This window comes from Diprion similis, chromosome 14 (genome assembly GCF_021155765.1).
Source record: "Diprion similis isolate iyDipSimi1 chromosome 14, iyDipSimi1.1, whole genome shotgun sequence".
Classification (NCBI taxonomy): Eukaryota; Metazoa; Arthropoda; class Insecta; order Hymenoptera; family Diprionidae; genus Diprion; species Diprion similis.
The window spans coordinates 8,713,260-8,735,667 of NC_060118.1; the positions used below are offsets into that span (position 1 = coordinate 8,713,260).

At 36.4% G+C, this 22,408-nt stretch overlaps 1 protein-coding gene across 1 annotated transcript in view; it reads right to left on the reverse strand.

Moving 5' to 3' along the window:
* The window catches only part of LOC124414716 (glutamate receptor ionotropic, kainate 2), a 198,524-nt gene extending 177,719 nt beyond the window's left edge, over positions 1-20,805 (reverse strand). Inside the window, exon 1 of the mRNA XM_046895743.1 lies at positions 20,692-20,805. The gene's annotated coding sequence lies outside the window, so the exon portion shown is untranslated. The remainder of the gene's footprint in view (positions 1-20,691) is intronic.
* Between the last annotated feature and the right edge of the window lie 1,603 nt (positions 20,806-22,408).

Sequence of the window (22,408 nt, forward strand, 5' to 3'; positions counted from 1 at the left end):
TCAATAGAGTTCGAGATGAGTAAAGTGTGCTCGAAGTTGAATTTAAAATATATATATACACACACACACACACACACACAGGGGTATCAATTCAGTGATATAAACGAGCGGCAAACGGCGTCGTAATCTAGGTTTGAATGTAACTCGAAATGTGCTATTACTTTGGCATCACCCGCCACAGCCGTCTAAAGTTACTGTGCACAGAATGAAATATGAACAGCGTGGCGCGTTGACGGGCAGCAGCAGCAGCAGCAGCAGCAAGATGGGGAAAACGGTTTGCTGCTCGAAACTCCCCAAGTTATTGTTTTCCCAACCCCTTCGACCTTTTTAACGCACCTAGATCTAACCTGCTCTTGAAATATCGTTTCAAGACTTGAAACTCGTTAATTTACTTATTTATTTTGTTGTTTTTTTTTTTTTTTTTTTGTTCTTTCGTTTCGTTTTACTTTTTATTTCACGATCATTAAATCGCAAGCTCGCGTGATCCATCGTTTAAAATCGTTGCGTAAAACACGTAACTATACATATATGTAATTGAAATTGGTAATTCGTCTGAGAAGTTTGAATTGAATCGATGACTGAGATGAAAAAGAAGAATTTTTTTTTTTCAGCTCAAAGTTGGTGAAAAAACATTTTTTTAGTAAAACTGCAGGTATAATTTGAATAACGGTTTGAACGTTGATCGATTTTCAAGAAACGATTTTCTACAATTGATTAAATTCATTTCGCAACTGATAACGACTTTTGTGTTATTATTATTTGGTGAAAATTTTTACTTTCACAGATCGTAGATGAAATGGAAGAACTTTGGGTGCGGCACAAAAACAAAGAAGAAAAAAAAAAAAAGGATAGAAAGTAAATTTCGGTGATGCATCAAATTCTCTGAATTCGATAAAATTTCAAATTTTTCTACCCCTATATTGGGTCCGCCATATTGAATTTTCGAAAACTGATTTTAAATTCGTTATCAACGATCTTGAAAACCGTAAAATATCATCTTGCTATTTATTTTGAATCTGCACAAAAACGTGTGACGGAAAGGGCTGAGCGCCTATCTAGCTACCCTCATGCCTCCCTCCACCCCCTGTAGCTACGTATAATAAATCCGAGGTTCTCTCTCTCTCTCTCTCTTTCTCTCGTTTTTTTTTTTTTTTTTTTTTTCATATTTTATCGTCCCTACTTCCGACTCGCAGCCAGGAGCTGGTGGGAACAATAAAGTTTTGTACAAGGTGCAGCGGGTACGACGGAAGAAAATCGCACAGACAAAACGACAGAAAAATAACCGAGGAGTAGTAAATTTTATATTTTCTCTCTCAGGCTTCTACGCTTTTACAAACACACACACACACACACACACACACGATCATATATCCACGTGTAAGTATAATATACATCACGTATTTCAGTTTTTCCACTTCTCTCTCTCTCTCTCTCTCTCTCTCTCTCTCTCTCTCATTTACTTCGTTCCCTCCTTCATTTCGTGCCCTATTTTTTTTCTCAATTCTCGTTTCACTACCATGCAACTTCATCCCCGTCTGTATTACGTATAAAATAATCTCTGAATTATTACTTTAGGAAAATATCACGTCGTTGAAAATATTTAAGAGCGTTTCTCTTGCATACCGCGTAACACAAACACACACACACACACACACACACACCTGCTGTTAGGTATACTTACATTTTTCTTTGCTTTTCACTCGGAGCAGTCATGCGAAATAATATAACGAGGATTTGCACACGATATACGTTCAGAACATACGCGTGCGACGCGGTCAATTTTTTGACAAGTTACGCGCTAGGGGGGGGGGGGGGGGGAGACTACAAGAAATGAAAAAAAAAAACTGTACAGTAGTTGGAAAAAAATTATTAATTATTCCACTGTTTTCCCCCGTATATATTTATATATGAGATTAAATAAAATCGCTGCAAAAATACAAACAGATGAATCACGCATTGGAGAGGTTAATAATTTAATTACTCAAATTCTAAATTCTTTCGAAATAATCCGCACTCGATTATTAAACCTCTAATTGGGGAAGAAAATTGTTTTCCACGTTATAAAGATTCGCGCGACGAGTGCGGCGAGTGAAAAAAAAAAAAACAAAAAAAATCTGTGAAGAAAATAGAAGGGGGTGGGGGAGAAGAGGAAAAAAAAAAAAAATTGCCCACGAGAAATACCCAGAGAGACTCACTCGAAGAGCGAAGAAACAAATGAGCAAATAAAAATTCCGCGGTTCAAATGGGCGCGCGAGCCAAATGATCCGAGGGGTGAAATTCAGAGGGGTTGAAAGAAGCGAAAACGAAAAAAAAAAAAAAAAAAAGATTAACGGAAGTGAACGGCACAGGTATACATAAAAAATTTCCGCAGCTCTCCGGCAACTCCGCGTCTCTCTTTTACACTTGAGTATCCGTGTAATGTGTAGGTACAAGCGTGGAGGTTCGTGGGTACTAAACACGCAAATACGCAAGACTGAAGGAGGGAAAGTAAAGGGGGAAACGACGAACCCTTTTCGCGGACACCCCGTCTGCTGGAATTCCCCCGGCGTATGAAAACCGCAAGCGCGAAAACCGCGAACGCAAATTAAACGTAAACATTTACCGCGAAATGCGAAACGTATACCTGGTAAAAAATATACGTTTTGTGATCACGAGGGGTTTCTGTTGAAACCAGAGGTTGAAATTTGGAATTTGAAAAGTTTGCGAATGCGTCGAATATCGGGTCTTTTACTGGCGAAACTTGAAGTAAGGAAATGAAAGTTATTTATTGAAGATTACGGCAACATTTCGAATGAACGATGACCGAGAAGTCAAAGTTCCGGAAATGTGGAAATGGGGAAATTTTTGGATTTTCAAATGTCAGGTGATCCGAGATTTTCAGTTCCGTGAGTTTTTATTCTTGTTTTCGATTTTCGATATTTCTACCTTACGAATTTTGGTTATTCTGATTTATCGTTTTTCTCATTTTTTACATCCACTCGTCGAGTAAACTATATTGTGGGAGCATATTTTAAGCCCTTACGTAGTTCTAGCAACGCTAAAAATGTGCTACAGGAAATTTTTTTTTTTTTTTTTTTAGCGGGGATAATAATAGAAATTAATAAAAATAAATAATACACATTGTTTATTGGTATTTAAACTTTATAAAACAATTTATTTCACTTTATTTTTACGAAACTTACTGTATAAAAAATCACGTGATCACCATAACAATAAGAAAAAAAAGTTGCATGATATCTCCGATAAATGTTGATCGATGTGTAAAATTTCAAAAAAATTTTGTAAAATAAGCTTTTAGTTATAGTATGTTGAACCGAATTTTTGATATTTTTATTTAAAAATTTTATAAAAATAAATAAAGTGTAAAATTTATTACGTAAAACGCATACTTTTTTTTAAACTACCATAAATTGCTAAATTTTTCGAAATACAAAATTCCGGCTTGACATAGTGTAAAACTACAACTTTATATTACAAGAATTTTTCTTCTTCTCCTTTCATCTATTTCCATCTTTCTTCTCATTTTCCCAACTTATTATTCAAAAAGCAAATCCAAGAGAGAAGTGTTGCTGCTAATGACTTTTGCAGCACCAGCAGAAGAAACCAGCGCAGCGACCGAATTATAAGTAAGCTGCACTCCTCGCTATACATATATACATATGTATATATGTATATAAATGTGTGTGTGTGTGTGTGTATAATTCTTTGAATTCAATCCAATTTTGAAACTGTATGTGTATATACATATATCATCGCCGTCTTCCTTAGAATTTTATAATAAGAACAAAATAGATATATAGTTAAATACATGAGGTATATATGTGAAGAATATAAAAGATTTGTTACATGGGCTTGAAGAAAAGACGTGAAAAGTTAGTCGAGAGAAGGGAGCGAAGAGCGAATTACCATGTACCATATACATTCTCCATTGCATTTACCTACATATTAGTATGTATATTAGGGTAGGCCGAAAAAAGAAGGAGTTCTTTTTTTATTTAGTTACCATGAAAATATCGTTCAATATGATGACAAAAGAATTCTGTCAAAGTTTGAGCTCTTAATATTAGTATTTCGTAAAAAGTTTTATGTTTTAGCAAAGAACTTTCGTGATGAACTTCACGAAAAATGTGATGTTTGATGTTTTTCAGCCATTATTTCGTAATGAAATATAGAAAAAAAAAAAAAATTGTAAATGTCATCGTATAACATTTGAGGTTGTAAAATCATATCAGACCTACCTTGTAGATCGTTCAGTATCCTACAAAAATATCTATTGATTTCTACAATACGCTAATTCTTCGGAATGCAATAAAATTACAAAAAAAAAAAAAGAAAAAAAAAATTCCCGTGCTATTTAAATCGGAAATCAAAAATCGCGCTCGAACCTCGCGGACCCGTTGGTTCCTCGAGACGTTGAGGGTACTCGGCCGCATGGTGGCGCGCTGTGCGCAAACGGGGTCTAGCGGCTGCGCGCGCAGCTCCCGCGTCACGCGCGCGCACGATTCACTTAGAATCGAGCGCTCGAGTAGGTAGGACGTACAGCCAAATCTCCTTATTCTGTCCGTGCGTGCGATTACCGCGTTCTTTCCGCGCTCGGTCGGGTGTCGAGTTCTTTCCATCTCACGTAGTTTTAAGGATTGCGTTTTTAGGGTTGGTTATGGGAACGGGGTCCACCTTTTGGTGACCTGAGGTGCCCGTTCCTTGGGGGAGCGTCGACGCGCTGACACACTTGTCGCCCGAGCACAAGAGCGTTGGATCCCGGAGACGTCGGGAGCGCTGTTTGCACGGCCGTCAGCCATTTTGGACGCTCCTCGTTACCCCACTTCCACGTAACAGTCGGAAGTGCGGCGTGTTGATGAGTTGTACATACTTGGTAGGGTAGATTAAGATTATTGAATGATCATTCAATTTAGATTAATTTGTTTGATAAGGAACGCGTCAGCCAATTTATTACTTTTTAGCCTGTCGAACTGATTTCTGTTGAATACACACAGGACTTGCATTTGGCTTAATCCCTCTAAACCGTGAGGGTTTTTGTGCCGAAGGAAGCGCTCTCTTATCTCTAGCGAAATTTTGGACTTCATTTATTCACCCTCTCACTCATTCATCCCATCACGATTAGTTTTGGAATCTAACTCTAGACAAATAACTAAACAACCTTTTAATATTAATATTAGGAGTTCAAAATTCCACAGAATTTGTCTTTCATCATCTTGAATGATATTTTTATGGTAACTAAAAAAAATAACTTTTTTTTAGCCCACCCTAGCCTGCGTGCGTAATGCCATCTACACTGATAAACTAACACCATTAAACGATGTTCCAGACCGAATCGATTCACATCCGAAGTGTTGAGAAATTTTGATGTCGCTCTGCGCTGCGTCTGACCAGATCGTTTACTCTCACTACTGATTTTTCCCTTTTCAAATGTAGAGGAGATCCTACATATTTTGAGCCCCTTTTTTTTTTTTTCTCTTCTTCTGCTTTTCAGGATTGTCTTTTGTTGTTCCTCTGTTTCATCTGATTTCTCTTATTATCGTGATTCTATTATTATAAAGCAGGTAACTAACTTTTGTACGCGTCATTGTAATTTAAGGATTTTCTTTTTTCCCTGTTTCTTTTCAACGAATCTACACGGTTTCGAACGTCTAGTAACCGAAAAAAAATCAGGCTTATGACCAAAACTGTATGGAAATAATTTGAAACTTACTTAATATTTTACAACAAAACTCATCCATGTTTATTTATTTTATTTATTTATATTTATCTTTCCGTCTTTTCAAAAATTTTATCTTTCACAATTTTTTCTTTTAAAACTTTTCTCATTTCGTCACCAAAATACCTATCGGTTTCAGATTTTTCACTCGGCCGTTTTCGAAATGATCGCCGCCAAAGTTTGTCGAACGGACAGTCCGCGAGACTTTTTCCTTTTCGTTCCGATGAGAAGTATGAAAAGTACAGGAAAAAAAAAAAACTGTTTTTCCAGCTTGTTTATATTATTTTTATCTCCGATTTCTCCATCCATGCGGTTCGACACGTTGAAATTTCATTAACGAGCCTATAAATGTAATTCGCATTACGGATCCTTCCCTAATTAATTAAAGACTCGGTCGAACAAGGCGTTGCATTTCCCTTGACACTAACGACAAGCCGCACCCTCGTGCACTGCATAATTCCAGGAAAAAGCTTTCAACTTTATGAAGCGCGTTACGATCGCGTTACGTTACTCCCCGAGTTGTGTCAACGTTTTATTTTCTCACACCTTGCGAAATGCTGGAACGATTCGATAAACGATTGATGGAAAAAATTGGGAAAATGTTCAATTTATAAAAAGAATAGAAGTGTCGTGTCTATGAAAAAAAAAACCAAAAAACAAACAAAGTCCGTGACAAATTTGAAAAACACAAAAAAACAAAATGATAAAGAGATAAAAAAAAATTTTCTCCATCGCCCGGAGAGTTTTGAAAATTACTATTTTCTGTTCTTTTATTTTTTTTGTTGTAAGGATTGATTAACGCTTCACGTGTAAAACAGTGTGTATATATATATATATATATATATGTATACTTACAGTGCATAAAATGCATAAAATGCGGCAAATATGTAGAATTTTGAAAGAAAAAAAAAATCTCAATTTACGTTCCTTTTTCGATCGTAAATCTTTTCCCGCTAAGGGAAAGTACTTGATGTTAATTTCGAGGGCTGTAACTTCAAGAGAATTTTTATTTCAACATGTTCGATAAAGTTTTAGGTCGAGAGTGAAATAAAAAGCAAACAAAAAAATAAAAAAAATCCTCGTCTCAAACGAATCACCCTAATATATCCATATATACATATATATATATATATATATATATATATATATGTAGTATTTTATATACTCGCCATTTGCATACAGATACCTAGTTGAACGGTAATTCACCGCGATTCTTCCGAACCGCTACGTCAAACTAGTACGAACCACTTTATTGAACGATTCAACCGAGCTTCCAGTTCCCCGATGGAATCTCGGCTGTAGTTTATAGAGAGCTTTTCAACGGGGGTGCATTTTAAATTATGTCCCATAGCGAATTTTTTTTATTTTTTTATTTTTTATTCTTATTATTATTTATATTTATCATTATTTTTTGTCATCCTGTTTTTCCCTCTCATCTTGGCTCTGTTTTTTACGAAGTAAATTGTATAAAAAGCTTGGCAAATATTTTTCTTTTTCTTTTCATCTCTTTGCCGAGATTATTATCGCTCCGACGTTGTTACATGTGCAGAAAGTCATCGAATTGTCCAACGTTGGGTGGAAAATAAGGCGAGAAATCAGGAAAAACTTTTCGTATAACGTAGAGAAAAAATTTTTCACTTCATGATTTCGATTGCAAATATTACAGGCATTTTGAGGAATTTTACGCGACTCAAAAAAATTCAGGCTGAAGAAATTTTTTTCATTAACACTGCGCGGTAAATTGATTCAGGAATTGAACTTCCGCTAAAAACTCGACGCTTTCTCTAAGTTCGCTTTCTCTGCTTTCACCAAGTTTCGCCACAAATCCGGGTTCGCCGCTTTTGGGATTTCCACCCCGCCCGAAATTTCCCGGATCTTGAGATTTTGTCCCAATGGATTTCCTAGGCCTTCTGGGTCCGGCTCTTCCTTTGAGATTTTAGCGAATCAATTCGCCTTTGAAGAATCTGGTTTACGGATTACAATGCGTGTGATCTTTGGACCGATAGCCGGACTGCCACGAGAAACCCTTGAACGGAATTAATTAATTGTCCACCCTAACGAGCCCGCGACTTGACCTTCGTTGTAGCGAAATCGACGTCAAATCAACCCCCGTAATACGGATAATTTTTCCCCGTCAAGTCACTGAACCGAATTTGTACTTAATTTTAATTTGAAAAGAGAAAAAAAAAAAAAAAAGAAAAATCACTTTTCATTTCAGTTGGAATAGACGAAAAAAATTTACTCGATAGAATGTAATTTCATTCGTTGTTGTTTTGCTGGAATAAATTTTTCCATCTCGGTACAAACTTTTTACGGATTTTACATTCTGCGAAGTTTGTTTTTTTTTTTTTTTTTTCTCTTATTTCTATCAAAAATGTGACCGAAATTTTCAACAGCTTTAACTTTTCTTTCAATGTAATTTCGTATTCGAAATTTTGTACAAAATTTTGATGTTTATTTCTGTTAATTATAATTTGATTTTTTTTTTTTATTTTTGCAATAATATTGCTCTAAATTGTGAAAAAAATTAGGTAATCACAATTTTGGGGATCGAGATGAGGCTGAATATCGATTTCAGTTCTGTAGATCGTTGCTGGATCTATAAGCGCGAGTTGATTGTCCATTTTGAAGGGGTCGAGTAATAATTTCGGAACCGGGATGAAGTGGGATGTTGTACCAATTAAATAGTTAATTACCCAAAGAGGTTAAGGCATCAAAGTTGGAGAAGGGCGCGGCGTAATTCCCACGTGGTTAAAAATCCTTTTAGGGAGGATTTCCGGTTCGTAAAACCGGCCTAACAGGTACACACACCCATGTACTGTACATGCACTATATATAGATACACAGAAAAAGCACAAGTGCTCAACATAACGGTCGACTGATTCTTTTTATTCGAATGTAATGTAAAATTCAAAGATTTATTCCAAAATTTTGAAAAAAGAAAAACATTATTTTTTTTTAATTTGTATTATACTTATTTTTATATTTTATTTCTGCCAAAATTTTTCGTACGTGGAAAAATACGTTTAGGGGGGGAAATTTTTTTTTTGCCTCCTTTTTGTTTTTCAGATTAAGCGTCTGATTTTAAGTTATAACGAATATTGTCTACCCTCACTTTTTATAATCATCAGGCTAATTTCCACACCGGTCTAATGTTTGGCTCCAGTTTCACGGAGCGAAATATCGGGGGGGAGAAAGTTTTCAAAACTGTAAAATAATAGGCTTAACAAAATACCCACATGTGAATGGATGTGCAATTTTTTTTTTTTTTTTTTTCAACATACAGAAAATCTCATTTTACGCACCGTTTTGCGGTTGTAAAATCCAGTTTTACGCACCGGTAGGTGAAAAACAAAAAATCATCTAAATTTCTCGAATCGTTGCTTCCCGCACTCATACCTGAGGTCATAGCGATTCTGCGAATTGTCAATTCGAAAGCTAATCCAGTCGAATTGGACCAAAAAAGGGGCTGACATGGAAAAAATTATAATTAACGATTTTCTTTCGAAAGTCATTGAAAATAAACGAGTTATTCGGTAAATTCAAAATGGCGGCTGAAGCAATGGGCTGTGAATCCCGAAAACTGAAATGTAAAATTCCAGCCTCCGCCCCCTCCCCCCCCCCCCCCAAATGATTTCCGAAGGAAAATCGCTACTTACAGTATCTTCCATGTCGAATCCGAATTCGTCAGAGTTTGGAAACGCCTCTTTGTTTACTATTTACCGAACTCGAACGTCCCGAGTTGACTCCTGATTCTGTTGTTCGTAGTGTGAGAATCTAAGAGCAGACGTTTGTATACGCACATTAGTGGTCAGTCGGAAGCTGAAGAGTGAAGACGCGTGTGCTGCGAAATTTGGATTTGAGTTTGTGGTTGTGAGTCGTTTTCGCCGAGCCTCGTGTGACGGATCGCACTCAGGGTGTAAAACCGTGTTTTGCGCACTAGATAGGAAAAGTATTATTTTATTTATTATACAACTTGTATCTGAATAAAACGCAGAATTTGATTATTTGATTGGTTTGATAAAGATAAGTTTGTTCTGTTGTTTTTCGTTGTTTTTTTTTTTTCTTTTTTCTCTTTTTATCCATAACTAAAGAATTTCGTGTATACCCTATTCCGTATACATATATGTATAGAATTTTTACCCACTAAACACATGCGTTTTGTGTGTGACGAGGAAATTGTCCGATAATCTGCGATTTTCTTTTTTATATTCCGATGAAACGAATCTTGCGATACGTGATCTTCGCTTGACTTCACGTCTCGGATTTTAGATCGTGGATCAAATTTTTCACGCGGATGGAAAAGTGAACGTTTGTAAATTTTGATGTCATACTGATGTACGTATACAAAATTAAACTCTCATGTCATATATATCGAGGTTTCTACTGTTGATGTTTACATATTTCGCTCGTATGTCTTCAGAGTGATTCGTACGAATGGATAATCCTTTGTTGTTCGCTCAGTCTTGTCGAGTGCTTTGAACAAGGAAGACCAAATAAAAGTGTGTGAAAAAGATTCAGAATTATTAACCCATAATCCTATAGTGAAATATAATGAAATCTTATTGTTAGTGTATTTGTGTTAAATATTTCTTTCAATATTTTGTGAGTAAAATTCTGTCGTTTTCTTATTACCGTGTAAAAAGTGCGACGCTTCAGCAATAAACTGGAGATTCTACAAGAACTACTACATTTCAAAGTATGGAGCACCCCAGAGGAGGTAAAAATACTTTTTTTTTAATCGATTTTTTGATAATTCAAAGTGCTAAAGAAGCCAAACTTTTGTTCTTGCGCAACATGCAGTCAATAGTAATAATTAATTTAACAACTACAAGCCAGTTTGCTAAATTAATTCGAATTTCCTTTTTTGTTTTTCTCCAGATTGCCAGCAGAGACATCCGAGTTACTTCTCCATTTCTCGGCAACTTGGTGAGTTTGCATGTGTTTAGGGTTACGGGTATTTTCCTGGATCTCCTTTGTCACGTGGCGTGGCGGTAACAATTTTTACACGAATAATTCATTTTTTAACTTCATTGATAGGCTCATTCGCGATCTCAACGCTGCTTGAGCTTGACTTTTAGTCGAATTAATGTTTTTTTCGCTTGCAATTTATTTTACCATTTCGTATTTAACGTTAGAAATTTTGCACGTTGCTGAAAGCGGAATGAGCATCGCGACAGGTAACCATCGCTTACTTGGCACTCGCGATGGCGAATTGTGTTTCGCTATAATTGATATAACAATCTACTTTGAGTTTACCGATATTGTCGTTTAAGCGGTGGATTCACCTGAGGTTTCAATATATTCCAGCTGTTGATTAATTAATCGTATTCACACGATTTTTCGATCAATAAAATTCCAAAGTCTGGCGTAACGTAACGTAATCAAATTGCCTACGTGTCTTGAATCATTTTCAATTTTTTCACAGCTAGCAAGTATTGATCAACTGCTGATATTTAGCTCGCTTAGAAAAATACAGGATGTTTCTAATCCTTCTTACAAAATGTTGACGTACCGATAGTCTGCCAGGAAACACTAATATGATGCATACGATAATAGGGGGTTTTCGGTACACGGTTTACATACATTTGCCAATAATTTTATTGGAATCCGCGTATAAATAAACCTATTTTCATTTTTAATCGTTACTAATTTCAATATCGTGGCAATTCAGCTGGCAGACTATGGCACAAAAACGTTTTGCTCCCTACAGCTAATCAACGAAAAAGTAAGTCACAGTGCCCACGGTGCAAATGATGAAGAATGATGTGTGTTGGAAAAAATGAAGTATCGCGTAGATCGAATATAGGTGACCGGGTAGGTAATTGGACGTTTTGGGATCCGTCGCTTGGCTTATGCATGTGTGTGTGTGAGTCTGTATTTTCCGTTGGGTGGTTCCGTTGGTAAAACAGGCGAGGGTAGGAAGGTCGCGTTGCATCGCGATGTTACTAACTTTTGTAATCCACAGCGTCAAATGATCACAGTGATTTTTATCCAGAAACACGCGAAAGACTGAATATAAAAGTCTCCGAACTATTTATCAGTAAGCTTTCAAATTTTTACGAGGATCCATTTCCTATTTCTTGTTACTTTGCTATCATTTTCCAGTCGTTATTGAATTGGATTATTTAGTCTTTATCTGTCATTATTTCATTCAATTGATCTCTGTGATCGTTTGAATGGGCAAAAGGCATCTCTGGACCATCTATCGCGTTCCGTGGTACGCTAGATGGGGAGAGATGCTGAGCTCGAAGACTTCGCGTCGAAGAGGACCGCCGACCGCCACGCCACACAATAATGCATGCCTTCCAACCTCCCTCCCGGAATTGATTCGCATCTGTAAACAACAATCCGCATCGCAATGTGTCGGATTCAAAAAGACGCAGATGCGGATTGGATTTTTACAGAAATTTGTGACAATTTCTAGATATTTAAGGTTTCTTCACAGATCGATCCGTCGCGTCGTGCGTTTTTCAGGGTGGCGAAATACCGGAAAACCGAAATATTCGGGATATTATGGACGAACCCTAGAGAAAAACGCACTTATTTATAAATACTTTTCATTACAAGGATAGCAATCAATTTCATCCTTGCAGGTATAAATTTTTCATTTAATTTTTTGCGCATACTTACTTATGTTGGTGGAAGACGAGTTTTGTCGTGGAATTTAGGCTGAAGAGGATATGTTTTAATTAGTGCGTAGGTTAAATTTCTTTTTGTTGATTTTTGGCTGTAATTGCAACCCTCTTGTAACGCTCCGTCGCGTCGTAGGCGTACGCCGGAAGGTACATTACTATTATATGATACACGGATAACTCATACAAAAAAAAAAAAAAAAAAAAAAAAAAATGAAACTTGCGGAAATTAATCGGAAATTTCTGACGTTTCCTTTCGGACTAATCGAGTGATCGAGTGATCCAGTGATCGTGTGCCCAGTATCCGAGTGATCGAGTGACCCAGTGATCGAGTGGTCGAGAGATCGAGTGATCCAATGATCGAGTCAGGGTGGCGATGTATCGGGAAAACTGGGAAACCGAGAACAGCGAGAGAAATTCGTTTATCGGCAAGTCAGGAAAACGTCAGGGAATTATAATAGAATATTGGGAAAAACGTGCTTTTTTATCAATCGTTTTCTAACTTCAGCTATGTTTCGTAAATTCAGTTAACGATCAGATAACTTTCGGAAATTGTATCATTTGTTTTCTAATTATTCGTAAACAACGAAGCAATACTTTGTGTTCTTCAGATTCAAATTTATGTATTCACGGTGCAAAACTTATTGAGCTTTTGGTCATAAAAATTGCCCAATATTACGCAATTTTCGTGGGAAAGTTTGGGAAATGTTAGAGAATTTTATCTGAGCACAATTATTATTGCTACTCTGCTTTTCGCACGTGAATTGATCAATTGAATTCGACGCGCCTTTTGCGCGTGGACTTGATACCACGTGGTTCTGAGTTTGAGCCGCAAATCTAAACTGCTTGGAATAACTTTTTCTGCGATACTAGCGGTCTTGATTCCATCTGGTTAATGGACAAATGTGTCATAATTCCACGGAAAAAAAATTCTGCTCGATGTCACTGAAGTGAACGAGACTGTTTTCGTTTTTTAATCAAACCATCTAGCTTATATTTGTTGCCACGTATTATTTTACAGGTTTTTCGGTTTTCGTAATTTCATCGCAATATCACCCAACTTTTGCGGGAAAACTTCGGGGAATTGTGAATTTCTTTATCGGGGAAAAATCGGGGAATTTTGGAAATTCTGGATATTATCTTCAACATTCGTGCCTCGAAATTTACGAAAATAAATTTTCCCCGCAGACTCTTTCGCGCTTTTATGTAACAACAAATTTTCGTTGATTACTTGAAAGTTTTATCGCAAGAGTTTGACGGATGCTAATATAGAACGGAGTTGAAATATTCACTGATAATATTGAGAAGATGTTGTTATTATTATTATCAACGCGAGACAAACAGCTCCGAACTTCTTTTATACGTCGCTTATATTCCCTTCTTTTTATCAACGGCAAAAGTTTCGAAAGTTTCTCTCTCTTCCTCGTTCATATTTCCATACATTTGAATTCTCCATTAATAACACAGTTCTTTTATTTTCCCCCTTGAACATTCAAACCCACTTTTATACTCTCGATTATCCTTCGTCAATAATTTTGTATATAATTGAGAGCTTTCTTTATCTTTAAAATTGTCTTTTTATATTTCGTACGAATCAATTCTTCGGGTTTGTTTTCTTGTATACAGATTCTCGAATATCATTCGTTTGGATTATTATCATATCTTTATATGGGAAGAAAATTTATGGCAGGTTATCGAGTGAACTGAAAAATTTTATTAATACCGAGTTGAAGAAGCGAAAGTGGGGAAAATATTCAACTCAGGGATTCGAACGTCTTCGTGTTTCTCTAGCCTTTCCTGCCTATCCATCTCTTTTTGTATATATATGCACATTTACATATATTGGATTTAAGAAAGCAAAGTGACGCGTCACATGTTTACAATATCAAAATTTAAAAGGAATCTAGCAATAGTGAAATACATCTGCCGCTCGGTATCGTGAGACGAAAACATGTTTTTTTCATTTCTACAATTCTGCGAAGAAAGACAATATTTTCTTACCCTTAAGAAAAATTCCGAAGTATCATTGAAAGCTGATAAATTCGTCGATCACGATGATGAAAAGTTATTTGAAACGATGAACAAAAAAAAACAGCTTTCGTTATATATCTGAAAATATTTCGATTCTTTCGTGTTAGAAAGAAAAATAAAAAATTCTAAATGATCGATATTTTTACTAATTTACTAAAAACAATATTCGGGTCTACGCTGTAGTGAATAATAATCAACCGGAAGCACCGGAAGTAAACGGCGCGATGCAGAAATTGGATCGAACTAAATTAACAGGTGCAGTTTGTTGTTGCATTAACTTCCCATCGTTGCTGGCCGGGCTCGAGAGGGAAACAGAAGTCCAACTTCCGGTTGGCTTTAACTGTATAACACCAGCGCTCGAAAGTCGTGTAAAACAAATTAATGGCATGCCCCAGCAGCAGTCAAGTCTGCATGTGTACGAAACTCGAAAGCCGGTGCAAAGCGCCAAACATCAGGGAACACCGCCAAAGCAAAAGGAAAACAGTCCGATGCAAACGCTGCGAACCTTTCGAAGGCTTCCGGTTTGTTCTTCATGGATGGTATCGAGCTAGCTTGCGGCCTGAAGCGAAACAATTTTCGAACTAGTGATAAACGCGGTCGTGTTTGTATTTTTGTTTGTTTCTTTACTTTTCTTTTTTGCTATTTTTATTTTATTTTATTTTGTTTTGTTTTTTTTTTCCTGCGAATATTCTCTCAGAAATCGAATTTGTAAAATTTAAGACACCAGATCCAATTTGGCGGAGGAAAATTTGAAATTCGATGCAATATGGAGGTGAAACTGAATCTGAAATCAGATTTTGGAAATTTGAAGATTTGAAATTCGATCGAATATGGAGATAAAACTGAATCTGAAATCAAATTTTGGAAATTTGAAGATTTGAAATTCGATCGATTATGGAGATAAAACTGAATCTGAAATCAGATTTTGGAAATATGAAGATTTGGAGATTTGAAATTCGATCGAATATGGAGATAAAACTGAATCTGAAATCAGATTTTGGAAATTTGAAGATTAGAAATTCGATTGATTATGGAGACAAAACTGAATCTGAAATTAGATTTTGGAACTTTGGTACCGCGAATCCAATCAGCGATCTCAAAATCTCTTGCATAGAGATTTTTAACCGCATTTGATGAAATTTGAAATTTTCATCCAACCTGTAAGATCCACCATCTTGAATTTTTTAAATCTCATTTCAGATTCTCAATCAGAGAGCTCATAAATCACATACTGAGTTCCAAAAATTGCGACTCAAAGAGTTCATCGTCCAACCTAAAAAGTAAAAATACTCAAGTACCGAATAATTTGAACGAGGTGAAATTTTCAATTTGAAAAATTCGGACCCGATTATTGCGTCGCTTTATTTTTCAATCTTTCGTCGTGAAATTCTATTACAGAACCAGACTGTACTCGTCGAATATAACGGTTATAGCTTCTTCCGTTGTATTGATTAAATAGATAATCGAATAGAAATTGAAAAGTCGGATTACATCGCTTTTCGCTTCATTTCACCTTTAATTCGCGCTTCGCCTTGCTTATCGTCCTTTCGAACGATAATCATCATGCCTTACGCGCATTTTTCCTTTCATTTTTTCTCCGCCTTACATTCCTGATCATCCCTGGTTAAAGGTAGGGACGTGAGATGTTTGATTAAATATAAATATATATATATATATATATATATATATATATATATATATATATATATATATGCGTGTATATTAGGGTGGCGCAAAAAAAAAACAACTTTTTTTATTTTTTTTTTAGTCTCGTGTGACAAAATGTTAGTTTTTGATGTTTTAAGAGCCCACTCCGAAGGACAGCTCAAAAAAAAAATTTTAAGAGGTCGCTCGAAATTTTTAAAAATGTCAAGAACCGTCAAAAAATTAAATTAAAAAAATTGTGTTTTCAGTAGTTTGTTTGATTTTTAATTCATGTCGTGGTGTATTGTTATCGATTCTTTCTTACTAAATTAGAGAAAAAAAATTTATGAAATTTTAATATGAATATTAAAAGATCGCTCGAAAATATCTAAAGAAATGGACCAAAAAATTGAAAAAAAATTATCAGTGACTTTCTGAAACTGAAACTTTCGGAAACTCATTTTTTTTTTTGCCTGTAAAATTAAACCGTAACAAGAAAGGAAATTTAAAAAAAAAATCGATTTTTAACGATTTCTGACGTTTTAAAAAATGTGGAGCGACCTCTTAAAAAATTTTTTTTGTACTGTCCTTTGGAGTGGGCTCTTAAAACATCAAAAACTAACATTTTGTCACAAGAAACTCAAAAAAAAAAAATAGTCTGTTTTTTGAAGCCACCCTAATATATATATATATATATATATGTACCTTATACATATCTACACAAACACACTGTACATAGAAATGTGTGTATGAAAGAAAGATCCCCCGTTAAGATCCCGACTATCGCGCGACAAGGGATAATGAGGGATTTTTTTATCTTCCTTTTCATTCTCCTTCTTATTCTTCTTCTTCTTCTTCTTCCTCTTCTTCGTTTTATTCCTTTTCTTCAATCTCGAATGGATTTTTCCCTTCTTTGCTGACTCCCGCTCGATCTTGCATTCCGATATATATATATATTATATATATATATATATATGTATAACCAATCCAACTCGAAGACGAAAACGTTGTGAAGAAATTTTTTCATCGTTGACTCTTGAAACGAATACCTACGTTTATTTTTTCTCTTTTGTTCGCTTTCTTCTGCTTCACACATTTTCTTTCGTTTTTCTTTTTCTGTTTTTTTTTTTTTTTTTTAACTCTCTTTTTTTTTTTTAAACACATATTTCCGAAACGCGGCCTCATTCTTCTTTTCAAATATATAATATAATCTTCTCGAGTGTCGATACAAACACGCTGCTCGAATTTCCTGGAGAAAGGTGAAGAAACGAGAGAAATAGGGGATGAAAAATAAACAAGAAAATAAAAAAAAAAAAGAACGACGACGAAAACGACGGCGAAAAGGGGTTGAGGGAGAATGTGAGGGACATTTTGAGAAGGGTAGGACAAGGGGCTACACTTATGTTTTTGAAGGAGGGGCGAAGAAGGACGAGGAAGGAAAAGCGGTGGAAGAGAAATCGACGCTAAGGGTTGACCCGTGACTTGGAAATTGAGGACAACGAGACCTGAGGTGATAACAATGTTTCGCGAAGCAATAAAGCGGCTATAAACTGTCCTCCACGGCATCGAGAGTCGCGGCCGAATCACTTCGGTCCTGTATATCGACGCTATACTCCGTGCAGCAATCCATTTCTATACGAAAACCAATCCGGAATTATAGGAGAGAAGAGAAGAGAGAGAGAGAGAGAGAGAGAGAGAGAGAGAGAAGAAGAAGAAGAAATAAGGAACGAGAAAAAGAGAGTGGAAAAAAGCACTCGAGGGAGCGCCGTTCCGATTTCAAAAGATTTTAACTTTCGACTTTCGACTTTCGTCGTTGTTTGTTTGCCTCTTTTCTTCTCTCTCTCTATCTATCTCTCTCTCTCTCTTTCTTTCTATTTCTACTTTTTTTTTTGTCACCGAACACCGGTAATAAAGACTTGGATCGAGCGAATCGCAGATAAATACGCCGATCGGCCTTAGCCAATTTTATTTTCACCCTTACGATCGTCATTCATGCAGTTCTTTATCCGTATTGCGATACACTCGCAACGTTAAATTTACAAGCCAGTTTATCGCAGCGATTTGGGCTTTTTTTTGTTTTCTTTTTTCTGTCAAAAAAGAACCGAAGACGTTGACGGGAGGAAACGAGCGAGAAGATAATATGACGAGGGTAAAAGGGAAAAAATCTTTTTTCATTTAATGAATATTTAATGCAATTTTATATATATATATATATATATATATATATATGTATAATTATTTTTTAAACGAAATTTCGAGAGAACTTAAAATTTTCGTGAAACTCGGAAGTTTATTTGAGAAGTACGAGGTTGGAAGAATAATTTCTCAGCGGTTGAACTAAAATTTTTGTGTTTATTCGAGCATTTTTTAATGTCTTACCAAGCGAAAGAAAAAGTATAAATTAAATTTTTATTTGACAATTGAAATGTGAAAATTGTAATAATTTTTTTCATATTCATCAACAATAATTAATGTAACAAATAATTAAAACCTAAAGTGGACCTGCTTGGACATTATTTTTAGATGAATTTTTCTAAAATTCAGATTTTTAAATATGGGCATTCGCAATCGACTTCAAATATTTATAAAAAAATGAAGGGTTTATTGAAAAAAAATTTGAATAAATTCAAGTCACGTTTTTTTACCGAGTACAATGTTGGGAAAAAAAAATGAAATGATTTTGAGATGGTCTGGGTGTGACACTGGTCGAGTTGGCGTGGAATACTCCATACATGTAACCTTTAAATAAACGAAACACATTTTATTCATAAAAATATATCCAAAAAGAAACAATTTACATTCACAATCTTACGTTAGACACTTTTTGACTGATGATTTACGAACTCTATGAGTGAATGTAAATAAATGAAATTAATGATTTATATACATATATATATATGTATAAATCATTCATTTCATTTATTATATGATTGTCCGTCAGTAACTATAAAAATTGTTTAAATTACAAAATATAAAAGAGAGTTGTCATTTTTAATGTCGATCGTATGATAATAATAATAATTTCTTGCATTTACTTTTTATAACTCGATCATTCCAATATGGAGGGGAATTAAAAACGATAAAAACGAATTCCAGCAGGAATATTCTTAAAACTTTGAAGAAAAGAAGAGAAGAGAGATCTTTCTTTAATCCATCGTACACGAGGATGACGACGACGATTTCCTTCGTCTTCTTTTTACTACCCTTTCTGATCTTCTTTTCCTTCTCCTCTCGTCTTCTTTCGGGATTTAAAAAGCTTCTATCTGTGCCATTCGGAGGAACGGATACTCGCCAAGAACATTCGCAGGCGTTTAGACTCTCCGCGTTACTGCGAAAGGTGTAGGTGTTCCCATGTATATAAGTGTATATATATATATATATATATATATATGTGTGTGTACGCATATATACAAAAGAAGAGAGAGAGAGATAACGGTGGGTGTAAGAGGCGGTTAAGAATGCTTCCCTTGGTTCCATTGTTCTTCAAAGCTGCTGACGATTCCGGGGATGAGCCATACGTCTCAGACTGAAACTTCCATAAGCTCGACGACTCAATTTCAGATGCAGTCCAATGTATATTTTTCAAGCCTTGTTACTCATTTTGTAAAACGTCAAGAATTTTTAACAACTGAAACGTAAACGCAATAGAGAAGAAAAAAAAAATACGTGATTTTGGAAGCCTGTTAAAAATGAAGAAAATATGCTATTTCTTTATCTACGAAGTGCGCAAAAACTGCGTTTCCACACTTGTGGGGAAAATGTTTCGCGACTAGTGGAGTAACGTATTTGTTAATTTACAACGGGTGATAAAAATCACCTGATTTTACATTTTTGTTGTAAATACTATCGATATGTAATAACTAACATGTTCAATGTTTATCAAAAACGATTTGCAAATCACAATTTGAGTTAATCGTCTCTGGAATGCCGTACGCTCATCGGTTTCAAAGAATTTTGTTTCTTTTTCTATAACTTTGCTTTTAACCGATTCACGAAATAATATTATGATCAAGGATAAAGGATGATGTGGTTTTTTCAAAAAAAGGAACCACGAAACAACGAACTCGAATAGAACTTACAATTAGCACAACGCAGGACGACTTAACTTCCTTATTATTTATCCTTCCGTGAAGATATTAAGATTAAGATTTCAAAATTTTTTCATGCTATTAAATAAACGGTTGATATTTCTCCCTCAATTAGTGCAGAGAAATTTGATTTCTCATCCACCAACCGGAAGTTATAATTTATTGTCAGCTCTTTACATATTCTAGAAGATCTTCCAACGTGGACATGAAAAATTGTTAATCCTCACACTCCAATTTTTTTTCAGAACCAAAATTAATATTTTCAACCCCCTTCCTCCACCCTGCCATAATTTTCTGCACATTCCACTTCTTCTTTCTAGAATTCCGAGAAATCTGACAATTTGGTCCGAGAATCTCCCCCCAAAAATCTTGACTCAATCAAGTTTGATCCTGGCTACACGTTAGTCACTTCTGACTTATTTCAAGGGCCGGTTAAAGCTCAAAGGACCTTTGACTTACCAGACAAGATTCAAGCTTGCGAAATGACTTTGGGGCGACGGAATGCCGGGAGGACCGAAACGTGACACTTTGGGTACCGCAACGCGAGGTAAAGTAAAGTAAAGGCACTGAAACTCACCGCTTCCGGTTGTCATGGTGGCGATTTCCTCACGTCCGTCCTTGAAGAAGGAATATATTCAACCGCGGTTTACCCCGGAGTTGTTTAATCACGGACGAGACGAGGGTATCACTAAATCACAACACAATTCCCCCCACCTTCCACCCCCACCCCCACCCCCACCCACCCCCACCCCTCCGTCACACGCGGAGAGAGTTTCTTCAACTCTGACCTTAAACACGGGGCTGACCTCAAGTCAGTCTTCTTCCGTTGAATTGCAGGAACCACTGGAGCCGGGTCGACGGGTCGTAATTCCTAGTCTCTCTCTCTCTCTCTCTCTCTCTATCTATCTCTCTCTCTTAACGCGGCATTAACCACGAGCGGCCAAAAACCGTTTACCAAGTTAGATTGCGCCGGCTGCTGAGCGACGAGAAGACCCTCGACGCTTTCGAGGACCAGGACTTCCACCCGGACTTCGTCACCAAGCCACTGAGAGCTTTTCCGCTGAGCTTTCTTGCTCGATTTTCTCCAGGGATACTACAGTCAGATTCGCGATGATCCTGAATCCTGAGGAGTCGGTCATCCGGAAGCACAGAACTATGGGGACGACTTTTTTTTTTCTTCTTCTAAATCACTCGAAAGCTCATTCCTTGAACTTTCACAGCGATCAGAAAGCGGGGGGATGGATTCACGTCTCGCGATTCGCAGCTTTCGAATTTTAGATACAGAATCGAAACAACTGACGCGTGTCCTGGAGGCACACGACAGGCTTCGCCTACGACCGGAGAGTAACTGGTCCAGCTAACGGCGCCGCGAACCTCGGAGGCTCTCCGCCCCCGCATCATCCCCAGCGACTCGTTCAACCCTCCCAGCATCCCCACCATGATATCGATCCCCTCCTCTCGCCATGACGACGGCGTCCTTTCGTCTGAACCGCGGATTTTCAAACTCGTGTTCTCAAACATTCATTTTCACACGCCCCCCTCCTCCACCCCAATTTTTACTTTGCTACGATTTCACACGAAATAGCTTGCGGAACTTTTTGTCACTTTGCAAGTTCATGATCACGGGAAATTCGAAGGAATAAGGACGAAGTAGAAATTGAAATGTAAATTCAATGAATTTTACTATTCGTTATTTCATTAGCTGGAATGTGGACGAATTGTTCAGACTTTTGGTGACAGCGGTGGGATACTTGAAAGAAATCAGCTAGTTTGAATATTGTGGGGAAAGTTTCTTTTATTTATTTTTACCATGATCGATCATGGGGTGTAAATTAACTTCTTACTCGAATTTTTGGTTGTTTGGTGTTTTTTTTTTTTTTTTTCATTAGCGACGCTTCTCGACCTTCGAAATTCGAAGTGTCAGCAAGCCGATTAAGGATTTGGAAGTTCTTTACCTCACAGGAGCAATTATGTTTTTATTTACTCTATTGGTGACAGTGATGGGATGCTTTGGTGAAAGCACGGTATGTCTATCGGTTCTGGAAATACTTTCGGGTACTTAACGAGAATTGAAAAGAGATTATTTCACGATGATTAATCGTGAGCAGTTGTGACCAACTTGTTGCCAATATATACTTTTCGCAACTTATTTTGCGAAGCCTTGGGTGTGAAAAATTATAAGTAGAAAAGTTCTGCGGGAAATTATGGAATTTCTTGTTTTTGCGTGGAAATTACGATACTTTTGAAAGATATTCTGAAAATTGTCTTCTGATTTTATTGATCGAAATAACGTC